This window comes from Chiloscyllium plagiosum, unplaced genomic scaffold (genome assembly GCF_037043375.1).
Source record: "Chiloscyllium plagiosum isolate Xiang-an unplaced genomic scaffold, Cpla_swu_hap1 HiC_scaffold_15, whole genome shotgun sequence".
Lineage (NCBI taxonomy): Eukaryota > Metazoa > Chordata > Chondrichthyes > Orectolobiformes > Hemiscylliidae > Chiloscyllium > Chiloscyllium plagiosum.
This window is the reverse complement of record NW_028270153.1, coordinates 40,808,056-40,828,368: the sequence shown is the minus strand read 5'-3', so window position 1 is coordinate 40,828,368 and position 20,313 is coordinate 40,808,056.

The window sequence follows — 20,313 nt, the reverse complement described above, 5'->3', positions numbered from 1 at the left end:
TTTAATGTTATTTTTCAGCGCCTTACTCATTATAGTTTTATTTTTAAAAATTTGAATATTTAGCAACAGTATTAAACCAAAACTGCCTTAATCATGGAGGAATGGAATTGGAGGGTATAAACGTTGTGACCATTGCCTCAAAAATATTTTAATTTCTAAAATAACTACTAGCAACTTCTCTAATTGTCCTGAACTACTGCCACCCATGTCATGCTATGTCTATTACCCTTGTCATTCTAGGTGGTAGAGATCAAGTTATTAGAAGTGAATGTATAAGCAGCTCTGGTGAGGTGCTGTAGTATAAGTTGTAGATGGCATTCTGTACATCAGTGCTGAAAGGACTGAATGTTGAAGAGGGTGAATAGATTTAAAATCAAGTGAGCTGATTTGGCCTAGATAATTTCAAGCTTCTTCAACGTTGTTAGAAATAGTTATTCCATCACACACTTGACTTGCAATGGAGGACAGGCATTGAGGAGTTAGAAGGCAAAATACTTGCTATGGACTTCCTAGATTCTGACCTGTTCTTGTAGCCACAATATTTAAATGGACCATCCAGTTGACCAATGGTAACTCCTGGAAATTGCTCATGGTGGATTCAGTGTTGGAAATATAATTCAATGTCAAGTGGTGAGTGTCAGGTGGCGAATTCTTGGACATGGTTATTGCTTGGTACTTGTGTTGCACAAACATAACTTGGTATGTTTGGATTATTCAGGTCTTGATACATATGGATATGGACTGCTTCAAAATCTGCCAGTAGTGTTGGACTGTCATTCTTGTTGGGTGAGGTGGGTTTCTACAAATTTTAAGAGTAGCTACAGCAGTTATACCCTGCAATCTCTTATCCTTGTTAGTCCCCTGTACCCCATTCTGCAACGCTTCACCTGAATTCATACAAAATACTATTAAGTACAGTTGATTAATGGTTGACGTAGCATTAACCTTGATCACTATAATTACTTCTGCAAAGGTTTTCAAGATGAATACTACCTAGTTTGGAAAAAAGCTACTTCACTACAAATCAGTTTAAAAACAGTTTTTTTATATATAGAGATTCTTGCATTAGAAAGAGGTGGAACATGGCACAATTCACTCAAGTTTCAGTTAAGTGTCCACCACTAAAATTAGTTAATGTTATAAATGTTATAATGTTATCGTTAATCCAGATTTGGCTCGGTTTTTTTCACATCTTTGTGTTGCATATTTTTATAGCCATTTAATGGTATTGTTCATCTAATGCTATGAAAATTTATGATCCTGATTTACAAAAGATTGAATAATGTCATGCTGCATTTCCATCGCAATCAGTCATAACAGCTCACGTACAGTGGATTTTAATATCCTGGCCACAAACAAAGGCGCTTTCTCCTTATTCCTGGTATCTTGCATCGGGTGGATGAAAATATAATTCTACTCAATACACTTAGTGTCATGGAGTCATACAACATGAAAATAAACCCTTCAGTCCAACCAACATATTGACATGAATCACAAACTAAACTAGTCCCACCTGCCTGCGCTTGGCCTATCGCCTTCAAACATTTCTTATTCATGGACTTATCCAAATGTCTTTTAAATGTTGCAACTATCACCACTTCCTCAGGAAGTTCATTCCACACATGAACTATTCTCTGTGTTGCCCATCATAGCTTTCTCTTCTCAGCTTAAAAACATGCCCCCGGTCTTGAAATCTCCCACCCCAGGGAAAAGACACCTGCCATTCATCTTATCTATACTCCTCATAATTTTAGAAACTTCAAGAAGGTCACCCCTCAACCTCCTATGCTCCAGTGAAAAAAGTCCCAGCCTATCTGGCCTCTCCTTTGGTAGTTGAATGATACAATACATTACTAACTAAACAGCAACTTACAAATGTAGACCTTTATAGGATCAATTACATCACCAAATATTGAAGCACTCTTCAGACAAAGGTCCATGTTTTCAACAACACAACCCTGTGGGATCCCCACTCATCCATAAATTTTTGCATAATTCAGAACCTTCTGCACACATTACCTAAAGACTGGAATAGCCAGTTAGTACTCTGAAAGCATCTTCGCTTGAAATCAGGGTCCACAGACCATCCAGATATAAGAGGTGGTGATTCTGTCCGCCTACTGTTCTTCCATGAGCAAGGCATCATTCATTCTACTATTTGAGACAAGTAGGACAGATGCTATCAAAGAAAAGCTAAGTAACCATTGACGGAGATCAGAATAGAAGCCAATGTTGATAAGGTTATATTAAGAAGAATCAGTGGGAGCTCAAATGGAGCATAAATGCTAGTACTATTGGGCCAAATGCCTTGTTTCTGCTGTTACTATGCAAGTTTCCTTTCAATCCCTCAGTCAATTTCCCAATTATTGTTAGTCATATATCGTATTATAAAATATTTCTGGTTTGACGAGAATATTTATTTTTATTTAGCAAGGCTGATCTGCATATATTTATTTGTATTAAAAAATTCCACAGCAACAATTTATCACAAATTGGAAGCAAGCTAAAATAATAATGTAAAATCTTTCTTATTTCAATTAAATCACATCTGTACATTCTAATTTAGAATCAAGTGATCACACATGACATGGACACTGTTTATACAGAGAAGGGTAACTTAGCAACAGTAGCATGATGTAATTATGTTATTTTATGTGTCAGAACAATAATTTAAGAAAAAGAATATCAAAGTAGCAGGGAAACTGAAAGGAATAGCCGATTGCAAGATAATTTAAAATAAACATTAAGGTTAAATTCTCTGAATAACATCCAACTTAAAAATTACAATGAACTGGGTCATAATTTCAATTTTAGGATAACCCAAATTCTAATGAATGCACAACTTGTGTATGTCATTGCTTTGAGTTAAAATATTTCATTGGCATCCCCTGAAACCTGCTGCACCAGTGTTAGCACAGCAACCTTTGTTCAAGTCCAGAAGCCACCCTCTAAATTTTATTGAATTTCATAGCATAAAGAAGGCCATTCAGCTCATTTCATTTGTCAAAGCTCTCGCAACGAGGTTGTTATTCTTATGACTATTTTCTTTTTTTTTTCAATATCTCAATTTCCAAAATGTATCCCTTGTATTTTAATAAAATATTGTAGATCCTGCATCCACTAATTTCTCTTCTAAGAAGAATTGTTCGAAGAATCGTACATTTATAACAATATTCTTCTAGTCGATCTGTTTATTCTTTTGGTGATAAATTTATTCTTGCTAACTAGCAAGTCTCTTACCAGCCTTTTTCTTAACATATCTTACTAAAATCTCTCTTAATTTTTAGCATCTTCTTGTAGTTCTAATGAAGAAAACATCAATTCATCTGGCCTTTCTTCGGAACAGCAGGTTCCAACATAATGTTGGTTTGATGCCTATTGGGGTAAATCTGGACATAGTGGTCACATGCATTAAATTTCCTGCTTGAAACAGTTCATAAAGTTTCTAATTAACATGAGTTTGGATAGTTCCAATCCATTTCTAACTTATGGTTGATGTCCTTTCAAAAAATTAATAGTTTTTGTTTTAGATTGAATGCTTTTGTGCTAAACACATACATGAACCTATAAACTGAGAATGATACTAAGCTAATCTAGTTAAGAGTTTAATTTAACTGAACTCAAGGATAGGTTGGACGGCATTGTGAAGCATAGTGACCATGAGTTATAGAGTTATACAGCACAGAAACAGACTCTTCGGTCCAAATCATCCATGCCGACCAAGTTTTCTAAACTATACTCATCTCATTTGCCCATATCTCTCTAAACTTTTCCTACTCATCTACATGTCCAAATGTCTTTTAAAAGTTGTATCTGTACCTGTATCTACTACTTCCTCTGGAAATTCATTCCACATACGAACCACGAAAATGTTGTCCCTCAGGTCTCTTTAAATCTTTCTCCCCTCACCTTAAAGATATGCCCTCTAATTTTGAATTCCTCTACCTTAAGGAAAAGACCCTTGCTATTCACCTTATCTATGTCCCTCATGACTTTATAAACCTCTATAAGGTCATCCCTCAACCTCCTATGCTCCAGTAAAAGAGGTCCCAATCAATCCAGCTTCTCCTTGTAACTCAAACCTTCCAATCCCAACAACATCCTTGTAAATATTTTCTGAACCAATTTTGTGTCTGTTGCTCACTCTTCCTTTTGTTTGAAACATACACATAACAATTTAATCATTAATAAATGGCCTGGGCCAAAAGGGGTGATGCTGACATGCTGAAGGAGGAAAATGATAGAACCAGATTGACTAAAGAGTGCTCTCGCTATTGTTATATTTTATAAATGCACAGGACACTTGAACCATGCATCTAAAAACCTCAGTTCCCAGTCCAAGTTGGTGCAGCTGCTCTAGTTAAAGTAACAAAAAGAGATCTGCATTTAACCTTGATTAAAGAAAGGACTAAAGAAAGTTAAGGAAAGGAGATCAATTGGTCTCCTGCTTCTGGGCAATGATTTGTGTGTGGCTAGATATTGGATGAGTTCAGACTGAGCTTAGCTGTGTTGTGCTCCGTTCTTCATAAGCTTTAATCATCAGTATCCAGCTGCACACATGAAGTATCGTCCTGCAGAACAGTAACAGTGAAACAGTCAGCAACTTGGAGTGGCCTCCACATTGGCATAGTCATTTCAAAATTCAATGGGCAAGCTCACAGCATAGAACTGAAAACCTTTCATTCTTGGTGAATCCTCCCACTTAATTGTAAGGTTCCTGCAATTGAAAGAAAAGTTCAATGCTACATGAATGTAAGACTATTGTCACAAAACAATTGATTTTTGACATTATTTTGGAAGATGTGCTAATATAGCTTTGCGCATTTTCATTAGGTTTCATTTGCACAAATGTTTTCAGTGATTTTGACCACATCTTTACTCAAGTTCAAAACAAAGTGAAAATAGCCATAGGTTCACCCATCTGTGTAATAACACACAGTGAAAATGATAAAGTAGGCAGTAATACATTGTGAGGAAGCAAAGATAATGGGGATTACTGGGACATAGCTAAAGAGAAAACAGGCTGGAAAATAAAAAAATTGTGGGATATTGCATTTTTTTAAAAAAGCTAGATAAGAAAAGAGGGCAGGTGGAAAAGCTATACTTATTAAATATGACATCATGGCAGTTTAAAAAAAAGAATCACAGCCTTCAGTAATACAGAAATAGAATCCATGTGCAGAGAGATAAAAAAAAGATAACCCACATTAATACATCTAGTTTACAGAACACTCAATAGTGGAAGAGAAGCAAAGCAATAAACGTGAGAATAAATTAGATGAAGAATAAATTAAACATGACAGATTTCTACTAATATGAAAGTAATTGGTCAGAAGAGGGGATTTCTTTCTTACCTACAATGTAAGAACCTAATAAGGGAAGATTGATTATTGGATCTGATAGTGGAAAATGAACTGGGTAATGTAAAACAAGTACATTTAGGAGAGAATCCACGTTATATAAATCCAATTTAATATGGTTTAGGATCTAGAAAAGACATAAGTACAACAAAAATAAATATAATAGATTAGAGAAAAACTGATTTCGAGGAGCTCTGACTAGAACCTGGCGAAATGGGTAATATTGGCAAACAATAATGAAATATGCTTAGCAAAGCTCAGGACAAATATATTCAACTGAGAAATAGAAACCCTGCACTTACATAAATCACAACTAAATACATGAGGCTAAAAATTACGATAAGGGAAGTGTCAAGAACTAAGTACATAAAAAGCAGAGAACAGCATGACTTAAGTGGAATAAGAGAAAGAGACCGGGGAAAATTTAACATAAAATTGTAAGTGTTGGACAGGTGAGAATTAAAGTGTTTTAAAAAAATGATCAGACCCAAACCTTCCCATTTTCAGCTTTAACTGAGACGGAAAGGCAAGAATCTTATGAAAATGCTTCAACGAGGTGGATTGCAACTTGAGATGTGATAATGAAGTTGTGATACTCATTGCCATACAGGTTTTTTACTTTAATGTTAATTGGCCTGTTTTCCTGAGCACCAAGAAATTCAACAGTTTAAGTGAGGTGAGAAGTTGGTGGATTCAAGAGATAAATACCCTTACATCTAGATTCCTACATGAAAAATCTCCATGATTGGCACCCAATGACCATCCACCCCAAAGCCTTCTATATCACCACAAGGCCGATGACCTCCTACCCCATTCCCAATCCTTTGAATTCCCTCACATTAAATTTCCCCACTCTCTCCATACCAAAGATATATCCAACCCTAAAATGGCCTCTGAATTCTCTCTCTCCACAGTCCCTGAGCTCTCTTCAGGCCTGTGATAAGTCACTGCCAAGACCTGCAACATCAATGCTCTTCCCAAGGCACCTGGTCTCTCTGGCCTCTAGTCCCTAGTATTTCTTCCCTAGGCCAACAATTCCTTTCAAAACAACTTGAATCTCCCTCACCTTTAGGATTTCGCCTCCCCCACTAAATTCAGCACCTCTACCCACCCTCCCTCACTTCATACTCTCTAAGTCACCCCCACTTCAATCATCTTGGTTGACTGCCCTCTGATCAACCACCCACAAGTCCTGTGATCCATTATACAATCACAGGATTCTTACAATGTGGGAGCAGGCCATTCAGTCCATCAAGATCACACTGACCCTCCAAAGGGTATCCCACCCAGACCCACACCCTGCCACCTCCCCCCTCTTCCCCCCCCCCCCCCCCCCCCCCGACTTCCCTATCACTGTAACTCTGCATTTCCTATAACTAATCCATATAACCTACGCATCCCTGCACACTATGGGCAATTTAGCATGGCCATTCAAACTAACTGCACACCTTTGGACTAAGGGAGGAAGCCAGAGACATTGGTATTGGTGACATGCTGAGCTAAAACTCCACAATATGTTGGGGGACCCTAGATTGCTGGCTCACCACACTTTCTGATTAATCCATTCACAGTGGGTCAATAAGTAAACATTTCCCCCTCAAAGTGGAAAAAATGGAATGTAAGGATAAATTAAATGACCAGGAGCTATAAACTGATAGAGTAAAATACTATTGAAGGACTAAAATGACAAAGAAAGGTTGAGATGGTAATAAAGCTATTAAGGGACAGATAGGATGAAATGACAGGCTGTGGTGACAAAATTATTGAATTATTATTTTGCTTCAGTATTTACCAGGGAAATGCAACTGATGTACATGACATTGAATGATGAGAAAAGAAAGTAGAAATCCCATTTAAAATGTAAGAAGGAAAAGCATTAAATAAACAGAACAAATTCAAAGTGGATAGATCAATCACCAGGCAGATGAGAAAACTCCAGGAAAGAGATAACAGAGGCATTATTACACATTTTGAGAATTTATTTACGAAAGGTCTCATGTCAGAGGAGCGGCAGACAGGGAGCTCAGAAAAAAAATACCCAGAGAATAATGGAACTCTTTACCATAGCAAGAACTTATGATAGATAATAAGTTATATTTAAGGGGAGACTAGATGCGCAGACAAGGTAAAAGAGAATAGCAGGCTTTATGCTAGAATCTGTTGAAGGAGGATGAGAAAAGCCTCAGATGAAGCATTAATAGTAGCATTTAGTGGTTGGGCTGAATTACCTTTTGCTCTACTGTATATTCTGTTTAATTATGCGAATGCGAACTAGCAATTCAATTATTTTTAGACATATAAATGAGTGAGGAGGAGGTACATTCATCTAAATGACCATTGGGAATATACTACTTGCCATTTATATTTTGAAGCAAGTAATGTCTCCCCTAACTTTTGTATATGTTTTGATGAACACTATTGATAAATATTTGATAAACATTTCTTAGCATGAATTAAAAAACACATTGAAAGTATTCAAGCAAGGAAGCGGACAGAACCATGACCTATGTCCCACCTACAATTCGAAGGAAATGTATGGCAGTAAACGTGAGAATTGAAAATGTTCTTGACTTCACTCCTCAGAGTAGACTGCACAGTGTTAAAGCATTGGATAAAGCATTGGGAAGAAAGCCAGGTGAAGTCCTGAATCAAAAGCAGGTGAAAAAAATATGGATATCAGTCACTTGATAAGTGGACAGAAAAAAAACTGCTAGCAAAGGATCACTTAATTCAAATGAACCAAGGAAAGTCAAAACAATATATCTATATGAGCAACCAGTATCATTAAAATTGACATTAATGCTTAATAGAAAGCATATTTTGTATCATTCTTGATGAGGAGATTCACCTCAAATCAAAAATGCAAAAGAACAAAAATGTCCTCTCCACTGAAGTTTACAAAACCGAGAAGCAGAGAATTTACATTGATTTTACAAGAATTTGCAAAATAAATCACAAACAAAAGAGAAAATAATAACTCCCCATAGTCAAGAGATGAGCAGCTTTCAGGGTATTTTTGCCCTTCCAATGCTGAATCTCCAGTCAGAATTTACGAGCTGAGATTAATTAATGTACTTACATTCACTTCCAAATTAGCATTTGTGTTGCAATAGCAACATCACAGAGATTAGGTAAGAAAAAGTAGCATAATAACCAAGATTAAATGGTGACTGATCATTACTTCCATTTGTCCAAGGTCCAGAACATGAAATACTAGCCACACCAGAATAAAGTGGAATTATCTGATAAGTCTTGGTCTCACTCCTTAGTCAATGGTGTGATCCATTCAAAACGGCCAGAAGATCAAGTATAGAATGCAACAGAAGACTAATGGCAGTGAATCAAGGACAACACCTGTGGAAATTCAAAAAAAAAGGCATCAATGGACAAAGAAAAGATATAAGCTGTTGACAAAGAGAAGGGATATATTTCCTGGGAGGGGTGGCCAGACGAGACAAAAAAAATCTGGAGAAACTCAGCATATCTGGCAGCATCTGTGAGAGAAAACAGAGTTAACATTTCCAGTCCAGTAACCCTCCTTCAGATTAGACTTGAAATGTTAACTCTGCTTTTTCTCCACAGATGCTGCGAGATCTGTTCAGTTTCTCCCAAATTTCTGCTTTTGTTTCAGATTTCCAGCAATCGCAGTTCTTTGTTTTATCTTATTGTTACTACAAATGGATGGGTGCAGTAATCGGTCATGTTGTCACCATTGACTGCAAGGAAGCCTTCCAAGTATAATTCAAACTAAAATTTAATTACATGCTTATGAAACAAAAATTCCATTTTGTACCTCTTATAATGAAAGCTTGGATATGCCATTAGTCCTGAACAACATTGCATGAACTTAGCAAAAGGATCGAAGTAAGCATCTATTCACAAGTCGAGGAAAAGCATGCATTATTAATTGTGATTTGTAATAGAGTTGATGTGCAAGGTTTTCTTGTCCTGAATTTCCATAAAGTACTTTCTTCCACAACACATTTTATCATTTTAGACTTTTGAAATGCTTGGGAAGATTTGATTTCCTTATTTAAAGTCTTCCAGTCTCTTTAGAACTTATTGAACAGTGGAGCAGGCTCAAGGGGCTGAATGGTCTATTAATATTTCGTCTGTTCTTAACTGTAGTTAGAGGAACCAGGGTGGGAGGTGCTGGTCTAATGTCACTAGATTAATAATGGACAGACTCAGGCAAATGTTCTGAGAACATGGGTTTAAATCTCATGATGATAGGTAGTAAAATTTGAATTCAATGAAAGAAAAATCTGGACTTGAAAACTAGTTTATTAGCTATGATGTGACTATTACTTATTGACATAAAAACCCATCTGGTTCACTGATGTCCTTTAGGGAAGAGATCTGCCATCTTTATGGGACTCCAAACCCGCAGTAATGTGGAAAGACTATCAACTTGAGGACAATTATGACTGGGCAACAAATGCCAACATTGACAGCAATATTTGCATCCCATACAAAATTATAGAGTCATAGAGTTTTACAGCACAGAAACAGATCCTTTGGTCCAACTCATCCATGCCGACCAGATATCCTAAATTAATCTAGTCTCATTTGCCAACATTTGGCCCATATCCCTCTAAATAATTCCTATTCATGTACCCATCCCGATGCCTTTTAAATGTTGTTATTGTACCAGCCTCCACCAATTCATACCCACCCCACCCTCTGCATGAAAAACTTGCCCCTTAGATCCCTTTTACATATTTCCCCTCTCACCCTAAACCGATGCCCTCTAGTTTTGGATTCCCCTATTCTCAGAAAAAGACCCTGTCTATTCACCCTTCATAGAAACATCGAATCCTTCATAGAATCCCTACAGTATGGAAGTAGACTATTCGACCCATCGAGTCCATACTGATCCTCCAAAAGCATGTCCCACTACTCTATACTTGTAACCCTGCATTTCCCATAGCTAATTCACCTAGCCTGCCCATCCCTGGACACTATGGGCAATTGAGCATTGCCAATCCACCTAACCTACACACCTTTGGACTCTAATAAGAGCAGCCAGAGGAAATCGATGCAGACACAGGGAGAACATGCAAACTCCACACGGACAATCACCCAAGGGTGGAATTGAACTTGGATCCCTGGGAGGCAGCAGTGCTAACAACTGAGCAACCATGCCATCACACCCTATCCATGCCTCTCATGATTTTATAAACCTGTATAAGATCACCCCTTAGCCTCCAATGCTCCAGAGAAAATAGCGCCAGTCTATTCAGCCTCTCCCTATAGTTCAAACCCTGATGTTGTACCAATGATTGTCTTACAGATGGTGGCCAACCACGGAACAAATCTTCTTGACAATATTTCCTTTCCTGTTGAAATACTAAGACAAGCCATCTACAGGTCTACAGGTTGAAGACTTAAGTGTGCACCAGTGTTATGCCAAGAGTTTCAACCTCTTTCATTTGAGCTACTTCTGTGAATTTCTGCATATCAGGAGGCAGAAGAAAGTGCCAGTTACCAAACTCATCTGAGCTAAAATGCAAAGCATCCAAATCATGTCAAGATAGTCACAACAGAATTGGCTAGTCATATAGCAAGAATGCCTGACATTCACTTTCCAAAGGGAATCTTGTGGAGTCTGGTGAATTATCATGGTAGATGGAGGAAGCCCTGCAAGGACTTCCTGAAGACTTTACTGAGGAGTTTTGCTATTAAGTTCAAAAAGTTCTGAGTAGTGGCTGAATGTGAATTGCTCCTTAGAAAGGGCAACATAAACACAATGGGTTGAATAGCCTTCCCCTGTACCATAACAATTCTATGATTCTATGGGAATGACAAGTTGGACAGCATTGTAGAAAACACAAATGAATAAGCAGTAGGAACGTCAGCTCTCCATTATAATCAGTGATTGGAGAAAACGGTCTCCCAAAACAAAACTAGCATTTCACATATATTTCAATAGATTTATATTTTTTTCTTGTGCTTGAAAGAAATAATAAAAAAGAGTTATTAAAAATGTAAGAGTAGCTTTCAGATAGTAATATGCACAATACGCATATCACAAATAAAAATCTAAAGCAATGCTATCTGAAACAAACCAAAACCTGACAGAACCAATAATATCTTTGGTTTTCTGATGTTGTTAATCATCCTATTAAAATTTTCCTTCTTTTTTTACTTTTAATACACAAACCACAATTATCCCGAAGGAAGAAAGGTGTGTGATTCAAATCTCAAGTAACTACCAGCACATTTCCAGGATTTGATCTTGCAAAAAGATATTTTCTTTCCTTTGTAATTTTAAATAAGGTAGGTGAAACATAATTCCTTGGGGAGTTTTGTTAGGAGATATTAATGATATGATTTAGAATTCACAAGCGTTCTAGAAAACCATAAAATGAGCTATTTGGCTTTCAGCAGGGCCAGGTTTAATTTATATATCCATTTGGATTATAAGTTCTCTGTAAGACATTTTGACCTTTTAATGAAGTATCAACTTCCATTAATCACAATTCACTTAGTAGTTTGCTCTTAATTTTACTTTCACTTTACCTCAAGCCTCATTCCTGATGAAGGGTTTATGACTGAAATGTCAATTCTCCTGCTCCTTGGATGCTGCCTGATCTGCGTGCTTTTACAGCACCACACTCTCAACTCTGACCTCCAGCATCTGCAGTCCTCACTTTCTCCTACATAATTTTATCCTCAAGGTTTCTGTGCAAACTTAATCTCATTGTTGGGTCAAAAGAAACAATATTTGTAACACACCAATGGTAGTGTCCCTTTTACAGCTCTCAACCAGCTAAATTACCAATAAATCAATAAAAGGTAAATATCCCGATCTAGCTGTGGATTGCACAAAGAACATAAAACAAAAAATAAGAAAAAAGGAAGCAGAAGTAGATCATTTGGCTCCGCATGTCTGCTCCACCATTTAATATCATAATTGATCTGATAGCGGCCTTAACACTATGCCTGTCCCCCATAATGCATGTCTCACCTAGCAATCAAACCTCTAACTAATGCAGCCTTGATTATATTTAATGGCCCAGCCTCCACCATTCACTGGGGAGGGAAGTTCCAAACACTATGAGTGAAACAACTCCTCCTCATCTCCATTAATAAGAGACCCCTCACAAGCACAGCAATGTTACCAAAATCTGTGTCAACAGCTGAGACATTGTGGTCATTACAACTATATGAGCTAGGAACAGGAGTAGGCCATTCAACCCTTCCAGCTTGCTCCACTATTCAATACGATCATGGCTGTTTCAATTGTAATCTCAAATCCACATTCTTGTCTAGCCTTTATAATCTCTCCCCACTTGCTTAACCAGAATCTATCTCCCTCTGTCTTAAAAATATTCAATGACACTGTTTCCACTGCCTTTTCAGGAAGACAGTTCCAAAGATTCATGACCCTCTGAGAGAAAAGATTTTGACCAGTTTTGTTGATCTAACATTGGATAAATATTGGCCAAGTAACCTTACTTTAGGGATTAATTCAGCTGATTGTGATTGAAAACTAGCAATCCCACAGCCAATGAGAATCAAACAAAAACTCTCCATTGGTTGGAGTCAAAGCTGGCTCATGGGAAGATGGTTGTGGTTGTTAGAAGTCAGTCATCTCAGCCACAGAACAGCTCTGTAAGTGTTCCTCAGGATAGTGTGCGACTATCTTAAATTACTTCATCGTGGACCTTTCTTCCAACATAAAGGCAGAAGTGGGAATATTCACCAATGATTGCATGATGTTCAGTGCTATTTGTGACTCCTTAGATACTGGGACAGTTGATGTCCAATGCAGGAAGAGAAGGACAATTACTATATCCATAAACATTCATTCCCTCCAATACTAATGCTCAGTAACATCTGTGTGTGACATCTATAAGATGCACTGCAGAAATTCTCCAAGGTTCATCAGGCAGTACATTCCAGATCCATGACCACTACCATTCTGAAGGACAAGGGCAGCAGATATGTGCTTCCCCACAAGCTGCACACCAGTGTGATTTGGAAATATATCAATGTTCCTTCAGTATTGATGAGTCAAAATCAATTTGCCAGACAAATTCAGCAGGAAGGAAAACAGAGGGCCAACATACTTGACTTCATCTTCACACAGATGCATCTGTCCAGTATGACTGTGCTAAGGGTTACAATCTATGTGGAGGCAAAATCATGTCCTCCCTCTGAGGGCACTCTACACTATGTATTGTGACACTGTTACTCTGCTCATTGGAATAGATTCAGAAAAGGCTATCAGCTTAAAATGAGCACCCATGCGATGTTGTGGGCCATTAGCAGCAGGAAAATTGCATTTAACAACAATTTGTATCTTCATGGCCTTGATATACCTCCACTCTACCATTACCATCAAGAAAGGAGATCAACTCTTGTTCAATAAGGAGTGCACAAGAACATGCCAGAAGCAGTACAAGAAATACTTAAAAATGATATGTCAACTTGATGAAGCTACAACACAGAACTGCAAGCATGCTTAACAGCAAATCAACATGCAAAAAGTGAAGCAAAGCAATCCCACAACCAGCAGCCAACAGATCCGCTCTGCTATCCAGTCATGACTGATTGTTTATTTATTTTACTCAATCTGTTGGTTTACACTTAAATGAAAACTAGAGAACGAGGTTGTTAATGTCCATGTTACATTGGCTCTACCCATTCTATAGAAGTCACACATAGTCTGTGGTTGGAGACAAGGAGTACTACTCTAGCTTTTGGAGCAAGCGGATGTATCTGTACCATCTCCCTAAGTCCTAGCAATTACATCTGGCCAAATTAATTATTGCTAATATGCAATAAACCTTCTTGTTATCTCAGTGCAGTGCCTCATCTTTAGGTAAACTTGCAGTGGCATATTCTCTACCATTAATCTCAAAATGGGCCTAAGAAAGGAAAAGTAAAGGGTGATTTGATGGCAACAAACTATCTCAAGTCACCCTTACCCAGTACCACATATTGTTAAAGGTAGCAAATATCCCTCATTCATCTGGAAAATACCAAGAAGCTTCTTAAGCAACCCCATCCTTAATAATGGTGAACCACAGTACATCAATGCAAAAGACAAATCTGAAATTTTTGCAATTAACGTCAGCCAGAATGCCAAATGGATGATCCACCTCACCCTCCTGTTGAGGTTCCCAGCATCACAGATGCCAGTCCTCAGACAAATGGATTTACCACATGTGACATCAAGTTATTAGCTGATGACATTGGACGCTGCAAAGATTACCGGCTCTAGCAACTTCCCAGCAATAGCCACACACCATTGCCAAGCTATTCCAATACAGTTACAACACAGGCATTCACCTGACACTGTGCAAATGTATTTGGCTATCTCCTGTCCACAAAAAGAGGAATAAATTCAATCCAGCCAATTACCATTCCATCAGTGTACTCTCAATTATCAGTGTAATGATGAAAGTTGTCATTGATAGTGGCACATACTCAGCTTTAACTGCTCAAGAAGTTACAGTTGGGTTCCACCAGAGCCATTAATACTAACCCAGATCTTATTGCAGCCACAGACCAATATGGTCAAAAAAATTGAATTCAAGGAGGAAGGTAAGCAACTGCATTTGGTATCAAGGCATCTTGTGGCTGAGTCTAGCATCAAAAAGCTTGAAACAAACTGAAGTCAGTAGAAATTATGGAGAAAGGTCTCAACTAGTTTGTGTCATGCATAGCACAAGGAAGTTGGTTTTTGGTTGTTGGAGGTGAATCATTTCAGATCCAGGACATAGCTGCAGGAGCTTGTCAGGGTAGTGCCTAGGTCTTACCATCTTTAATCAATTCATCATTGACCTGCCTTCCATCATAAGGTCAGAAGAGTGCAGTCTTTGCTGTTGATTGCACAGTGTTCAGCACCATTCAACACTCATAGAGTCATAGAGTCATGCAGAATATAAATTACCACTTCCTCTCTCAACTTGTTCCATGCATGCACCACCCTCTGTGTGAAAATGTTGCCCCTTAGGTAATTTTAAAATGTTTCCCCTCAATGAAACCTATGTCCTCTAGTTTTGGATTCCCTCAACCTCGGTAAAATACCTTGTCTATTTACCCTATCCATGCCCCTCATGACTTTATAAACCTCTATAAGATCACCCCACAATCTCCAATACTCCAGGGAAAATAACTCCAACCTATTCAGTCTCTCCCAATAGCTCAAATCCTCCAGTCCCAGCAACATCCTTGTAAATCTTTTCTACACACTTTCAAGTTTAATAACATCCTTCCTGCAAGAAGGCAATGGGAATTGTACACAATATTCCAAAAGTGACCTCACTGATGCCTTGTACAATCGCAACATCCAAACTCCTACGCTTAATTTCATGACCAATGAGGACAAACATTCCAAATGCTTTCTTCACCACCATGTGCACCTGCGACTCCACTTTCAAGGAACTATGTACCTGCACCCCCAGGTCTCTTTGTTCAGCAACACTCTCCAGGGTCTTACCATTAACTGTATAAGTCTCACCACTTCTCAGATACCTAAACAGTCCATGTTCACCTGCAGCAGGAACTGGACTACATTCAGGCTTGGGCTGACAAGTAGCAACAAACATTCACAGCAGACAAGTGCTATGCAATCATCATCTCCAATGAGAGAGAATCTAACAATCTCTGTTTGCTATTCAATGACATTATTATTGCTGAATTTCCCAATAGGAACATTACTAATGGGTTACCATGGACCAAAACTCAAGTACACAAGCAATAGAAATACCGTGGTCAGACGCTAGGAGTGTGAATTTAGTAACTTGCTCTCTGATTATCCAAAGCCTATCCACCATCTACAAGGCACAGATCAGGAGTGTGATGGATCACTCTCCATTTATCTGCCTGGATCAGCGCAGCTCCAACAACACTCAAGAAGCACAACATCACCTGGACAAAGCAGTAGTCAACCAGCTGAAACAATCACTCCATTCACCACTAGTCCAGTTGCATCAGGGTGGACTAACGACAAGATGTACTGCAGCCACTCACCAGGACTGCTTTGACAGACCTTCCAAGCAAGCATGCTGAGGGGTTGGACTGTGGCTGACATGGAAATGCCACAGGAACTGTTAAATGCTTAATTAGTTGATTAAATTCAAACCAGTTAAGTGAACACTGATTGATCAGGACATTGCCATGGGAATATAACAGTGACTGTCTGACTTCATGGTCTTTACCTCAATGACAAAGCTGCAACGTGTGGACTTCTTTTTGCCCATGAAGAAAAAGACCATATGTATAAATAAATGTAGTTTCTAGTTCACTGTGAGCCAAACATTTTTTTATTCAATAACGGGATGTTGGTATTGCTGGGCCACCACTTATTGGCCATTCTTCATTGCGGTTGAGAAAGCAATAGTGAGCTGCTTTTTTGAACCATTCTATTCCACAGAGGGTAAGTACACCTACAGTGCTGTTAAGAAGGAAGTTTTATGTTTGAGTTCTGAGTTTTTCAAGCATGAGTTGGTTGAGCACATTGGCACACTTCCCACCATGTACAGTCACAATGTTGTTTGATATGATCCATCATTCATCGGGATATACAGCCTACATACTTGACATCACAACAGCACTGAAAGTCAAAAACCACATTAGTTATCTGTGTGGTTTGGTGAACATCTTTTTTGCCAGCTGGCAGCAAATTGTTAGTGGAGAACACCACTGCTATGTTTACTGAGAAGTAGCAGCATGACATGGTAGTTTTACTTTGTTGCTGAAAGTTTTTGAGACACCTTCCTCCTGTAGGATTATTTGACATAATCTAAGTTAGAGTGAAAAGTTGTGGCTTCGGACACTCGCATAAGTTTCTGCAATGTTTAGTGAATGATATCATGATCAGGGTATCCATTATCCCACAAGTCTGTTTAGATCCATCCTATCTCAGCAGCAATCCTACACTGAAACTTGATGGCCCAACTCATAAGGGTGCCAGTGAGGTTGACCTTGTAGCACATAGAAGTATATGTGTATATTGTGTATATGAATGAGTAAATGTAGGCTTCAATACTTTGGATTTGTAGTATATTGTTATTATTTGTGAACTTAGCTTTGAAAGGAGGGCAAAATAGACTTTAGTTTCCAGTTCTATGAAGGTGTCGTAGCTCATTTAACAAAAGATTAGATTAGATTAGATTAGATTGGATTACTTACAGTGTGGAAACAAGCCCTTCGGCCCAACAAGTCCATACCGACCCGCCGAAGCGCAACCCACCCATACCCCTAACCTAACACTATGGGCAATTTAGCATGGCCAATTCACCTGACCTGCACATCTTTGGACTGTGGGAGGAAACCGGAGCACCCGGAGGAAACCCACGCAGACACGGGGAGAATGTGCAAACTCCACACAGTCAGTCGCCTGAGGCGGGAATTGAACCCGGGTCTCTGGCGCTGTGAGGCAAAAGTCTGAAAGTCATTTTGGAACAGTGAGTACAAACATCATTTCCAAGAATATATGTGACCAAAGCTATGTTACTAGCTAATTTATGAATGTTGCAAAGTTCTTTTTATGACGTGCAGAAAGACAGATCAGTAACAACAATCAATTTTCAATTGGTCTTTACTTAAAATTCAATGCAGAAGATGTAGCAAGTATCTATGTATCTCACAGAAAGACAGTAACAGAGAGAATCACATGTACAGAAAATTGCCAAAAGGAAATGTTTGCAACGTCATTGGGCAAGTAAAAGCTTAAAGAGTCAAGATGGGAGTTTCCCTTCACCACACTCTCAGACAGTGCTATCCACTTGTTACATTAACGCATTTCTCATCATATCACTTTTGTTTCTTTTATTTATTATTTTACATTTGTACCCTCTCATTCCTGATACTGTCACATGTGGGTACATTTTCTCTCTGTTTTTCTATTTGAATGTCTTGTGATTTTGAGCACTTCAACCAGTTCTCCTTTAAACTTCCTCTTCTCCAAGAGGAGCCGTCCCATCTTCGCCATTCTGTGTTTATACTGAAATTCTTCATCTCTGGAATAGTGATCATAATCTCTTCCACACTGCACCCTTCCCAGTGCCTTCACATTCTTCCTTAGTTGTGAATGCAAAACATGACAGAATCAGTGTTCCCATGTAAAGTACAGAACTTAAGCACTGCCAAAAAGAGACATTGAAACATTCAATTTTGTATTAATCAGGTCCAAAACACAAGAAAGCTACTTTAGAAAGCAAGTAACAATTTATGGAGAATGAGAAGTTTGCTGCTGTTTGGTTGGCCTATGGTTAGCATGGGGTGCAGCAAAACTGTTAACTGTTACTGTTAACTGATTCAATTCAAACCAGGCAAGTCAAATCTAATTGGTCAGGATATTGCCATGGAAATTCAGCTGAGGTTGACTCCATTGTCCATTACTCAGTGAAAAGATGCAATATGCTGACTTATTATTTTTTACCTAAAAAGAACAGGGCCCCATCTGAGAATAAATGCATCTTCTATCAAGTACAAACAAATCACACTAATAGCCCAGCTGATAATCTTAATTTTTTTCCAGTGCAATATTTTGTGAGATCAGGATTATTTTCTACATGCTGTCCAATAGAAGAATCATATCTAATGTTGGAAACTATGTCCTGAGTTTTATAAACATGGACCAATGGAAGATAGTCAATTCACTGGGACTGCAGACAGTCAAAAAGTTGTGTTACTTGTTGTCCACCAGTATTTGGGATGTATGGCCTACATATCTTATCTCACAGTAGCACTAAGACTCTGAAGCAATTAATTGGGATTAGAAATGTGCAACAAATACTAGCCTCACCAGTGATCGTCAACAACTTTAACAGTTGCAAAAAATCATGTTTCAGCATGGAAGTAAGCTTTAAAATGATAATAACATAAAAAGAAGTACAGTTCATAGAGTCATAGAGATGTAAAGCATGGAAACAGATCCTTTCTAACCAGACTGTAGGGCTGCTCTCTCATTAGAGAGAGAGGGAGTGAGACAGAGAGAGAGAGAAAGATGACTGGTGGTTTAGCCTGAGGTCACCATGCATCCAACAAGGGGATAAGTTGAGGAGAGTTCTTCATGGTAAACTCAGCCCATGCAGGAATTGAACCCCACTGCTGGCATCACTCTGTATTGCAAACAAGCTTTTATAAAATTAGAATAATAGTAAAGATGAAAGTAAGCATGGCTTTCTACCATTAATATAACCCAGTTTTTAAGTGTAGTAAAAACATATATGATGAGACAACAAAAATAACCTTAACTTATTTAAAAGGAAGGCTGGGCTGACCAATATTCTGCTGTCAACATGACCACTAACAATGAAAACTGCATTTATATACTTGATAGCAGCAAATACTGGTTTATTATCTTGGATAGTTTATCGACAATAACTCCGAGTCCACTCTCCTGATATTCCCATGTCTTGTCCAAATTCATTATTCATGTACATCTCGTTCAGGAGCCAACCAATGACTCTGTACTAATGCTAACTGATTACATCTTTCATCTTGACTGTGAAATATCACTTTTAACATTCTTATTTCCTTGTAAGTAAAGAAGCAATTCATTAAAATTTTCAGCTTGTGTTCATATGTTCATTAATCTGAATGCACTTTTCAAAAGCTAGTGGCCTTAGACTTTTTTTTCTTCCTTATGTACATGGAAGATATTGTAGATCAGATGTGCAGACTTTCCCTTTGTTTTCAAAGTGATGTTGTTGCATTAAAAAGTGGCATTCACCATCAAGGTTAAACCTTGGTTAGAAAGTGTCTATATATAAATCACTACCTAATTTACTCTATCACATGTTATCAAAGCATCTGAATTAAACCTTAGTGAAGTACCAATTTCTGATGCTATACAGTTTTGTGGCCTCCAAGTATTTAATAAAGGTAATACATAACATTATTGCTATTAAAACAATTAAATGCAAAATATTCTGTCAGTTACATGCTGTAAGTCCATGTCAGAAAATTAAGAAGTCTTTTAGTAAAGTCC